The sequence below is a fragment of the Petaurus breviceps genome, unplaced genomic scaffold (genome assembly GCF_028583685.1).
Source record: "Petaurus breviceps papuanus isolate PSGF00001 unplaced genomic scaffold, PetGlider_PUasm1.0 90977, whole genome shotgun sequence".
NCBI classification, from domain to species: Eukaryota; Metazoa; Chordata; class Mammalia; order Diprotodontia; family Petauridae; genus Petaurus; species Petaurus breviceps.
The window spans coordinates 23,545,236-23,556,972 of record NW_027187391.1 but is presented as its reverse complement, the minus strand read 5'-3'; positions in this window follow the sequence as shown (position 1 = coordinate 23,556,972).

The window sequence follows — 11,737 nt, the reverse complement described above, 5'->3', positions numbered from 1 at the left end:
ATGCTGTTAGGTAATTTTTATTATATGAAGGTTAAGTCTGACTCTGTAAAACAGCTTTCTCCTGGCTGTGTCCTCTGGAACAAAATACTCAAAGACTGTTATCATATCCCTCTAAATCCTTTCTTCTCCAAATCACAGATGCCCAGTTGTTTCAACTGATTCTCATGACACGAAAACTGAGGTCCAATCATTCAGGCCACATTTCTCTAGTTTATCAATATTTCACTTAAAATGTGGTAGCCACAACCAAACACAATAATCCAGTTATGATCTGATCAGGACAAGAGCACACACAACTATAATTTGCTTTTTTGTGAAGGTGTGTCTTAATGCAGTCCAAGATCACAGAAGATTTTCTGACTACTGTATTAGAATGGAGGTTTATATTGTGTTTAGCATCAACCAGAACTCCTAGACCTTTTTCAGACATATTTATTTTATTTTATTGCTTTTTGGGAGGGAGGAAGGTAGGGCAACTGAGGTTAAGTGACTTGCCCAAGGTCACATGATTAGTTTTATGTTAAGTGTCTGAGGTCGGATTTGAACTCAGATCCTCCTGACTCCAGGGCCAGTGCTCTATTCACTGTACCACCTAGCCTCCCCACAGACTTTTTTATTTTTTTTTTTACCATCAGGTCTTTGTCCCCCTTCAATCCGTACTTGTGAAGTTGTTGTTGTTGCTTACAGACAGATATAAGACTTCAGTTTCAGAATTCAGATTATGTTTCATTAAATTAGATTTGGTTCAATGTTATAAAACCTGTCAAGATTTTTTTGGATCCTGATTCTAATATTCAATGTGATGATAAAATAGGTGAGGGAAAGAGAAGGGTAGAGAGAAAGCAAGAGAGAGAGAAGGGAGAGGGAATGAGAGAACAGAATCATGACAGGGAGAGTCATGACAGAGAGTCTCACAGGACAGAGAGAGAGGACAGAGAGGAGAGAGACGATGGAAAGAGGAGACAGAGAGACGCGACAAAGAGAGAGACGCAACAGAGAGAGAGGTGATGACAGAAACAGATAGATAGAACACTTATTAAATACTTGCCTTATGCCAGGCATCTACTAAGCACTGGGGCTACAAATACAAGCAAAGAGAGCCTGAGCACTCAAGGGAATTACATTCTAATGGGGAAAACTACAAAAAGGAGTGGCAGAAGGTGAGATCGGGAAAGGAGCAAAGTGGCAAGCAATAACAATGTGGAGTCTGGAGAGATTCAAAGAAAGTGTAAAGTGGAACTTGACTGAGGTCCTCCCCAAAACGGTGGTTGTGGGAAGGAAGTCATCAATGCTGAGAGATGGGTTCTAGATTGGAGGTCTCTCATCATAGCTGTGTAGCTGGCAAAGAAAAGAATGTGGGGTCCAGAGAAATTCAAAGGGAGAATATGGAAAATCATGACTAGACTAACTCTCAAAATGGTGGTCACCGGAAGAAAGTCACCAATGGGGAGAGAAAGGAACTTGGGGCTGAGGTTTCCAACACTGGTAATATTAGCTATTCTTTCCTGCTTTCTGTCATCTGCAAATTCAATATTCAAGTTTTCTATGCTTTTTTTTTCAGTCACTGCTCAAAAAGTTCAACCCAGGACTAAATAGAGGTCCCTATAGCAGTTCTCTGCAGACATTCATCTAAGTTGACATTAAACTAATAAAGAAAATTCTTCAAGTCCAGCTATTTAACCAGTTGTGAATCCATTTAAATGTATAACTTTAGTTCATATCTTTCCTTTCTTTAATAGAATAGTGTAAGACTTAAAAGAGTGCTTTGCTATAATAAAGACAAACAATATTTATAGCGTTCCCCTAGTCTAACAACATAGCAATCATATGCAAAAAAGGATCCTTTGAAATTTGTGAATAGGTCATTCAGGGTATAAGCTGCTCAAGGTCTCACAACTTTTACAAGGTAAACAATTATTCATTCAAAACCTGAAAAGGTAACATTCAACACCTTGCTTCTTTGTCACTGTTACCTGCTTCTACCTTCAACGATCAAGTGAATCATGAAAAATCAGTTGATGGGGGTCCTCTGATGAACCCCAGCTCCACTACCACATATGTAGTGAGTCTCATCTTTTACACGAGCTGGTGGTGTTTTACCACTTTTTCCTGTTTCACATGGATTTCAAGTGATATTTGTTACCTGCAGCCTGAAATCAATGTTCTGGATACTGAGAATTAAAACTGGTTGAGAGGGCAAAGGCAGGAGGAAAGAGGGGAAAGCATGGCAAATCTGGTTAACTCCATTGATGACCTTGCAAATTTATTGTTCACTTCACCGAACTGGAGACCTGCTCTCAGTGCCTTTGTTTGGAGTCTATGAAACATTATTATATGTGAATTCTCAGGATATCTCCAGTAGTGAGAAGCAACAAGGAAATGAATAGGTATGCCATTAAGCTTAGTCATGACTTAAATATGTTATTTAAATTTTAATTCTCCCAAACCAGCATACAGACTCTAATAAATAGATTAAAATTCTTTCAAGACATCATATCTTGGCGTGTCTTGCCTCTATGAGAGAGATCAGCAAAAAAGTAAAGGAGGAACCACAAAAGCTCTGAGAACAAACTTCCCATTAGCCACTTTTCCTCAGTCTTTTCCACTAGAAAATTGGAATTTTCTATTGGAAAAATTCTATTCTTTTACAATAGAAAACAGAAGCAAAATCACAATTGAGCAGTTTTGTGTTCCATGACCAGTTTTCATCATCCTGTCCAACCCAATAAGCAATTCTATCCATTCTCTGAGTTTCCTCTTTTCCCAAAGGTAACTAAAAAAAAACCTTTCTTTGTCCTTAGCTCATTCTGATATTTAGCACTGCCACTGTTCTTCCAGGACTGTGGTATACATTTGGATTCCATTTCTGTTGCATATTCTTGCTTCCATCATAAGTATTTATCTTTTTAAAATGTGTTGGTTGGTGAGTTCTCTATGCATCTACACTGGTCTCTTCAGACAGCTTCAAACAACTCCCTATTTTTCTCGTCACCTGGATTGTTTCTTTTGGTGACTTCAGAATTTCATTCCTGAAAGCTTCCCATCCCTCAGGGGATATTTCTATAAAATTTTGACCATGAGGTCTTATATATAATTTCTCTGAACTCTTTGAAAACTGTTCTCCCCAAATGAAGAAAATATGTCAGACTGTGCCATGTTCTCTATCACAAACTCTAAGAGAGAGTTAATCTCCCTCTGGTCCCCAGACAATCACCACCTCTGATGGAATCTTGAAAGAATTTCAGTGAAAAAAAAAACTTCAGAACTAGGAGGCAACAGAGAAGAAGGGACCCACTAAAAGTAGACCAGTAGTAGAGTAAGAAAGTAACTGAGACTACAGTGGTCTCAAAATGACCAGTGACCTTTATAAAAACTGCTAAAGAAAATAGCACAAATATAGTCAACAACCCCTTGATACCTACAGGAACCCTATTCTGGACAGTATTAGATGTAATTAAAACTGTGTAGGTCTATAATGTAATATTGTTCAGTGGTAAATGTGTTTTTCCATCATGTGCTCTGACTTACTGGTTTCTTTTAGTTCTTTCATAATACTATTTACATATTGAACCTTACAGGTCTGGGTTTATGTAGAGGAATTCATAACTAAACCCTAAAGGTGTACCCAATACTGAGACAATCAGTTCATCAGGGTAGGAGCCAAAGGAGTAAAAAAAAAATAACAGCAATTATAATATCTACCATTTGTACAGTACATCAAAGTTTTCAAGTGTATTTACCTGTATTATCTCATCATCACAATGACCTTGGGAGATAGATGCCATCATCACCATTTTATAGATGAAGAAACAGAGAGATTGTGACTTACCCAGGGTCATACACTTTATAAGTGTCAGAGACTAGATACAACTTGAGTCTTCCTCTCTCCAAGTCTAGAGTTGTATCCACTGTCCCCGGGCCCTACAAGTTAAGAGAGATTCTTGAGACACAAACAAAACAGCATAAATTTGTTACTACTCTGTGTTAAATTCAACAAATACCTCAAAAGAAAGTGCATGTTAAAGAAATCCATGGTTTCACACATAAATCCTAGTTTTTATCTTTATATATGAAAATAGATAGTCCCCTTGGGACTTACTCTCCTAATTCATAGGTTTGGTGTCCAGAGGAATGACTGATAGTACTCCAGGGTTCCAGGGAATAACCATGTACAATATCTTCCTAAACAATAGCTCACAAGTCTTCACTAGTGTGCTTCCCCTTAGCAATCAGCTAGTAGACTCATTAGCAGAGGCATTTATTTGAATAGCATAGCAAGAATAATAGATACAAAGAATTTCTCCCAGCACCAAGGCACATTATCTCATAAATACATCCAGAGTGTGTTGTCAGGTTAAAAGAATGGTCACATACTTAAGGTACAATGGTAGTTAGGCACTCATTTAGCCAAGGCAACTCACCACCCTGGAACTGAGGAGCCTTGCTGTCCCTTTTCTCCCCAATGGGTCACAGTGCAACCAGCTAGCCCAGGACAGAAGCCCTGAGAAGCCAGGATGGGGTAGACTCCAGCCTGAACAAGGTTTTGGACTTGACATTGGAATTGTTCTCTAGAGACTATAGATCTAACCTTCCTCTACCCAAAGGTAGTGCAAGGACGAAGGGAATTTTACCTCCCATTTTGGGGGGTAAATAAATTTGTATATTTATGATAGTATTTTTAAATAAATATCCCTGTGTAAAAACTAATCTCTTAGTGGCTAATGGAACTGGAATATAGAGGACCACTCCCTACACTTGGGGGAACACTATCGTTGAGGGCTGAAACCATTTGCAGAGAGCCTCCATACTTCTAACTATCTTAAGAGTACTGGAAAAGGTGAGGGAGGGGTGAAATCTAGTACACCTGGCCTTGGGAGGGGGTGGGGGAAAAATAGTAGTCTGTGTTACACATGGGAGTGCAATATATTACAATATTATATATATTATATATATTACAATATTATATATATATATATATTATAGGGTGCAATATATTGATCGGATGGGCCAATCTGCAACTGGGCTAAATCAAGATTTAATTTGTTGGTTGTGCTACCTCCTAACTAGGCTCTATTACTGTTGGACTGCCTCCAGCCTGGCTCAGGAAGGTTGTTTCAGCACCAGGCTCTTCTAAGTGCTCAGCATCTCCACTAGATGGGTCAATTGTCTATAGTCAGTTGCAATGTTTTTCTGCCTTTTACCACTGGGTAAGCTGCGCCATACTGGATTCTTCAACTGGAATGTTGTGACACTCTTTTCTTTTGATGTGCTACAGAGTTCTTTCAGCTAGGACCATGACCCTTCACTTAGAATCAAAAGTAACTTGCTCCCTTGGGCTCCTTCAGAGCAGTAGCTATGAGGTCATTTCTCAATTCTAGGCAGGTGAGGGGTGAAACCTTGTCTCTCCTGTCAGTGAATTCTTCCTAATTCAAAAGCCTCCTCACTCGGTAAGCTCTACAGTGATTAGTTTCATTTTGCCTTAGTGTGATTAGTTTCATTTCAGTCATACGTACTTCCCATACTCCTTTGGGAACCTTATATAGATGAATAGCTATACACAAAAGGTTGCAATGCAGTTTGTGTCCTAGAGGCAACTTCATTGCATTGCTCCCTCTCCCAATCTTTTTAGGCATCTTTTTTAGAGTATTGAGGCTTTCTTTTTACATCTCAATATCTGTTAGCCCCTTAATCTTTTTTCTAGTTATAGTGGGTACCCCTTGTTTGTTGATGACTGTTAAGTTCATAATAAAAAAAAGAAAATTCAATTTATAAATTTTAAAATAGGATTCTTTGACACAAATTTACACTGGATACTAGTTTTGCATTTCCCACACTATTTATCCATTTAGAGCTGCCATCCACAGAAAGAAAAAAATGTTTTCTATGCTTAGAGAAAAAGCAATGATTACTTCATTAGTTTCTGGTGAATTTAATACTTAAGTGACTTTCACCAATTCATTGATGTGACTTTTAAACAAATGTTATCTACTGACCCCGATTTCTTGAATGTTTACCCCTAGCTGTAACATATACAATAAATGCTGTTTTGGAGGGAAGTTTGATTAGGGCAAGCAGCATAACCAATAGCATATCTACATGGGAATATCTAGGAGCCAGCTGGAAATACCTGAAATGATGTATGAAGGTAGTACAAATCAGTGGCCATAGTAGTTTCAAATTTTCTAGAACAGAACTGTGAACCTCAGACTGTTGTCCAGAACCTTTTGCTTATATTCAACTATCAGAGAAAGGAGAACCCATCCAATGCCCTTTAGTTGTTCCTGTGTCCTCTGTCACTGGCTAATGGAATTGTTAATTAGTATCTGCATCAGCACCAAAAAGCAAGTACCTGAGATCAACCTATCGGCCTAAAAAAGTCAATTGACACTGTGGCATGGGTATGTTGGGTAAGTATTTCCAAGGTCCTATTAGCATAAAATTCCTAAATACAACCCTTAGCCAAAACAACTTTTTTTCAGCACTAAGCTGTACTGAGAAAATTGACAAGAAAATAAGTTGGCAATGCTGAATAGGTTAATGTGATGTATTTTTAAACATTTCCTTAAAAGACTGCATGAACATATTGGCTTAAATTCCATATAATTAGAAGTTATGATGTAATTTCATGTCATAAATCTTTGAACTTTAACATGTATAAAATTGAAATTGTGAACATTTTTTTTTTACTAAAAGCATTTTAACAAAAACAAAAGGTAAATTTTAACATACCAATAATAAACAAAATATCTATGTTTATTTTTAAAATATTTATTTCAGTCAACTGGCTTCATCCAACATACCTAAAATCATCAGACTAATAAAAAAAATATCCTATTGTAAAAAACCATGCAAGAAAACAGTATTTCTACAACTATGTTCAGGAAACTATTCTGTGTTTCTCATATCTCACTGAAATACTGCACCATGCAACATAAACCCATTTTCTTTGATTCTGACCTTAGTGAAATCAAAGTGGTCCTGGACTTTTAACATACTTGAACAACAAGTTTTAAATTGCTTCTGAGACTTCTCTCTATCTAGGGCTGAGATAGCCACTAGAATGGTTAGCCCTTATTCCTTGACCCTTTTTCCTTGGGTCTTAATTTCCAATTCTTTAATCATCCCCATGACTTTCCTCTTAAGAAATATAGTGCTTCTCCTTTTTATTTATTGAAGATCTTTATTCCCCCACTAGCTTGCCAACGGACTCATGGACAATTTATAGATTAACACAGAGAACAAATGTACAAGTTATTTAAACATTAAAGCAGTCTACCTAAAAGGAACAAACAGACTAATTGCTTTTAATTACTAGTTAGAGAATTTCCTTGACTATAAAAGGTCAATGCTAGCAGTTTAATTTTAGAAAGTACTCTGATTCACTAAATGGTGAGCCAAACATGGCAAGAAATTTATAGCAATGCCTTATGTCTGTACAGTATTAATAACTTCTCAAAGTGTGCTCATACTTCTGTTTTCATCATTTGAGCCTCACAACAACCTTGAAATGGACAGGTTACTTATCATTAATCATATTATACTGATCAAGACATTTAAATGACACTAACTATAAGTAGCAAAGCCAGAATTAAAATACATTTCTTTATACCAGTGCCCATTCCATTAAATCACAGTGATAATGACAGTTTTATTTTCAAATATTTCATTGGGGACAGCCAGGTAGCACAGCGAGTAAGAGCACCAGCCCCAGAGTTGGGATGACCTGGGATCAAATCCAAGCTGAGACACTTAGTACCCACCCAGAAACACCTGGCCATGTAACCTTGAGCAAGTTACTTAATCCCAATTGCTTAGGGGCGGCCAGGTGGCACAGTGAGTAAGAGCACTGGCTCCAGAGTCGGGATGACCTAGGATTGAATCCAGGCTCTGATACTTAGCACCACACCCAGAAATAACTGGCCATGTAACCTTAATCAAGTTACTTAACCCCAATTGCTTAAAAAAAAATTTCATTAGATTGAAAATTCCTTGAGGGCAGGAACTGTTTTTTGTTCTTTTTGTATCCTCAGTGCTTAGCACAATGACATGTAGTTGCTTAATAGTTGTTTATTGGTTGATTATTGATTGTAATATAACTTTGTATTTGAAAATACTTATAGAATCACAGAACATAAGTGTTGAAATGTTCATCTAAACTAACCCATGCCTTATTTAGGATTACCTTCAAATAATAATAATAATTATGACAACTGGCATCAGTGGAGAACAAACCCCAACACCAAAAAAAGGCTTTTAGGAAGAATTTTAATTCAGTTCATCAAAGGAGAGAGCGGGGGGGGGGGGGGGAGTGAGGTGCAGCTATCTCCCAAATCTCTGTAACTTTCACATTATGTAGATTTCATGCAAGGGCATAAGGACAAGCAGCTGTCTGGTCAGCATTTAGGCACTTAGGCACTTAGTTTCAGGCAAAGTTGCTTGAAATGTATGTCAGTAGGTAAGTGAAAACATTCAGTAAAATTATTGGGAAACACAAAATACAAGTTTTAAATGGATCCAAAACAAGACCTGGATAGGATCCAACTAATAGTTTCAAGCCATGTGGCTTCCCTGAAGTATCTATGAGGTCACCTTGACCTCTGGTAGGATTTGGGTTAGATGATTTCTAATCACATAGTTTGATCCAAACAATATTTTAAAATCAATAAATAATACTTTCCCCACAGAATTCATTTGGCACTTTGAGATTTTCAAAGCATTTTGCATATATAAAGCCCCTATTTATTTGGGGAACAGGAAGAAACAGAGAGACAGAGACAAACATTCAGAGACAGAAACAAAGAGAGCACTTCAGCTTCATTCTGGGTTATAGTAAAGTCTAAGGACATTTGTCCAGAGGTTCTTCTTTGTCCCCTTTGTCCTTCCCCATTATGTGGTCCCTTTATTTATACCAAACACTCACTCAAAATGCAATTTAAAACCAGCTTATTTTAATTTAGAAACAAAGCTCATTATAAAAGTACTGATAGCAAATAAAAAAGATTTAAGGGTAAGTGATGCCAAGTAGCTGGGGCAGATGAGGGAGGGGAAATGGAGAGGAGATAAATTCACCCAGTCTCAGGGCTGTGGCTCATTCTTTTCCAGGAAGGTCACTACTTAAAGGGGTCAGTGAACCAGACAAGGTTCCAACTGTGAATGATTATATTCAATTTATATATTAACACTTTTCCCTTGATATTGGCTGGCTTCTTGTGCTGGCAAAGTCTGTGGTTAAAAAAGTTCCCTGCAGCATCCTGGATGATAAAGGGTACATTCTTAAAGGGACCAAGAGCTTTGCTACAAAGGCCTACAGCTTTCCCACAACTACCACCAGTGGTTACTTTCTTAGGTTAATTGAAGTTCTAAGAGAATTTTTTTGACTAAGCACTAGCAACTTGGGTAAAAGAAGTGGAGTCTGATGTTTATATCCAGTCTTAAATTCAGGGGAAACAATGGACAAAACTTGGAGGTTATGATCATGTTTCCTTAGGAGGGTAGGCACCCTCCCTATACCGGGAGTTGGGGAAGAAATGACAGAACTTCACTACTTCTGATTCAGGACAACTAACTAAAGATATGTGTGTAAGGGTAGGGGGTGTTATTCTAGGAAGTTTTAGGAATAGAATTCTTTTTCTGTACTAACGAGGGTAACCCAGTGAGGCAGACTGAAGACAGTTAAAAATGGGTTAACTAACTTTAAGGTAAGTAGCACCTGGCAGTTTCATTTTCATTCTAATCAAGCAAAAGCACTTTCCTAAAGCCTCTCCAGTAACAGAAGCAGTGGAACTTAAATGGATTTAGCAAAAGCAGCAGTAGAAAACAGTGAGCAGAACAGAACACAGGTATTCAGCAGCTGCTAAAGCAGCAGCAAAAAGTGAGTTAGTTCCAGGACCACACCTAGGAGCTGAAGAAGTGGAGTAGACAGCAACATTAAGTCCATGCAAAACTGGCTAAAAGATAAAACTATTAGCATTCTAAAGTATGAGTATTCTGAAGGTTTGTTCCCCTCCTAACTATTACATGGCTCTGGGAAATTGTACTTACTGTGAAAGAGAAATGAGAAAAATCTTACTGCATGATTTTCCTGCTATTTACTTTGCTATTCTTTCCTGGTTAAATACTTTGCTATTTGATTCATGGTTCCTGTCTATTCTGTTGGTGGATGTGAAGGAGGGTTCAAGTTCTATTTCTTCTCTACCATTAATCTGAGTAATGTGTGATTTTAGGATTGAGTGGAGGTATCCAGTGCAGATAATCATATTTAAGCATCATAAGAAACCTCTGAAATAGGTAACTACCAGATCTTCTGAGCCTCTTCTTTATAGATAGCAAATTGAGGAACTGAGAAGTTAATTTACTCACCCATTGTCACACAGCTCAGCAAGATCTTCCAGTGAATAGAGCACTGGGAGTGTAGACCTGAATTCAAATTTGACCTCAGACACTCACTAAAACCTGAATGACCTTGGGCAAGTAACTTAACCCTGTTACCCTCAGTTCCTCATCTGTAAATTGATATTGAGAAGGGAATGGCAAACCACTCCAGTATCTTTACCAAGAAAACTTCAAATAGACAAAGAGTCTGAAATAATAGAACAACAAAATCACCTGGCTATTATGTGTCAGAAACAGAATTCAATCCCCAGTCTTCCCAGAACCAAGACTAGCACTCTATCCACTATGCCAGGCAACCTTTCTAGAATGTTAGAGCTAGAGGGGAACTTAGAGAATATTTAGCCCAACTCCCTTATCTTACAGATGAAGAAACTGATATCCAGAGATATGAAATGACTTGTCTATATTCACAAAACTACTTAATGCTAGAACTCAGTTTAGAACCCCCACTTCCTGGTTCCCAAGGCAATGTTCTTTCTTTGCTTCTTTAGATTTAAATGGTTAGACACCAAAAATTAGAATAGCTCAACTGTAATAAAAGAGTTATACTGAATTTGTCATAAATCAAGGCTGATGGGCTGTGGGGGAAGTAATTCCTAAGAACTTTACCATTATTAAGGCAGTTAGAAGGAGTCTAGATAGACAGGGGGGCAAGAGTGTGAGTCAATTAGTTGGGATGCTCTAAAAAAAATGAAGAGGTATGAAAGAGGGATGCACTAAGAGAAGAGGAAAGGGAAAGAAAGAATAGGGAAAATCATCTCACAAAAAAAGAGTCATGCAAGGAAGAGCTTTTACAGTAGAGGAATAAATGGAGGGGTAGAGGACAAGGCTTGAACCTCACTTTTATCAGAATTGGTTCAAAGAGGGAAGAATACACACACACTCAATTGGGTATAGAAATCTATCTTAGCCAACAGGGAGGCAGAAGGGGAAGGGGATTAAAAGTATGAGAGAGGTGATAGAAGAGAGGAAGAGTTAAGGGAGGTAGTGGTTAGAAGCAAAACAAATTTTTATGGAGGGAAAGGCTAAAAGAGAGAGAAAGGATAAACAGAATAAAAAAGGATAAAGGGCAATACACAAAGGCTAATCATAACTATGAATGTAAATGGGAAGAACTCATCCATAATACTGCAGTGAATAGCAGACTGGATTAAAAAACAGAATTCACAACTATGTTGTTTATAAGAGACACACTTGAAATGAAAAGACACACACAGAGAATTAAAATAAGGGGCTAAAGCAGAATTTGTTATGCTTCAGCTGAAGTTTAAAAAAAAAAAAGCTGGGGTAGCAATCATAATCTCAGAAAAAAAACAAAAATTAGACCCGATTTAAAGAAATGATT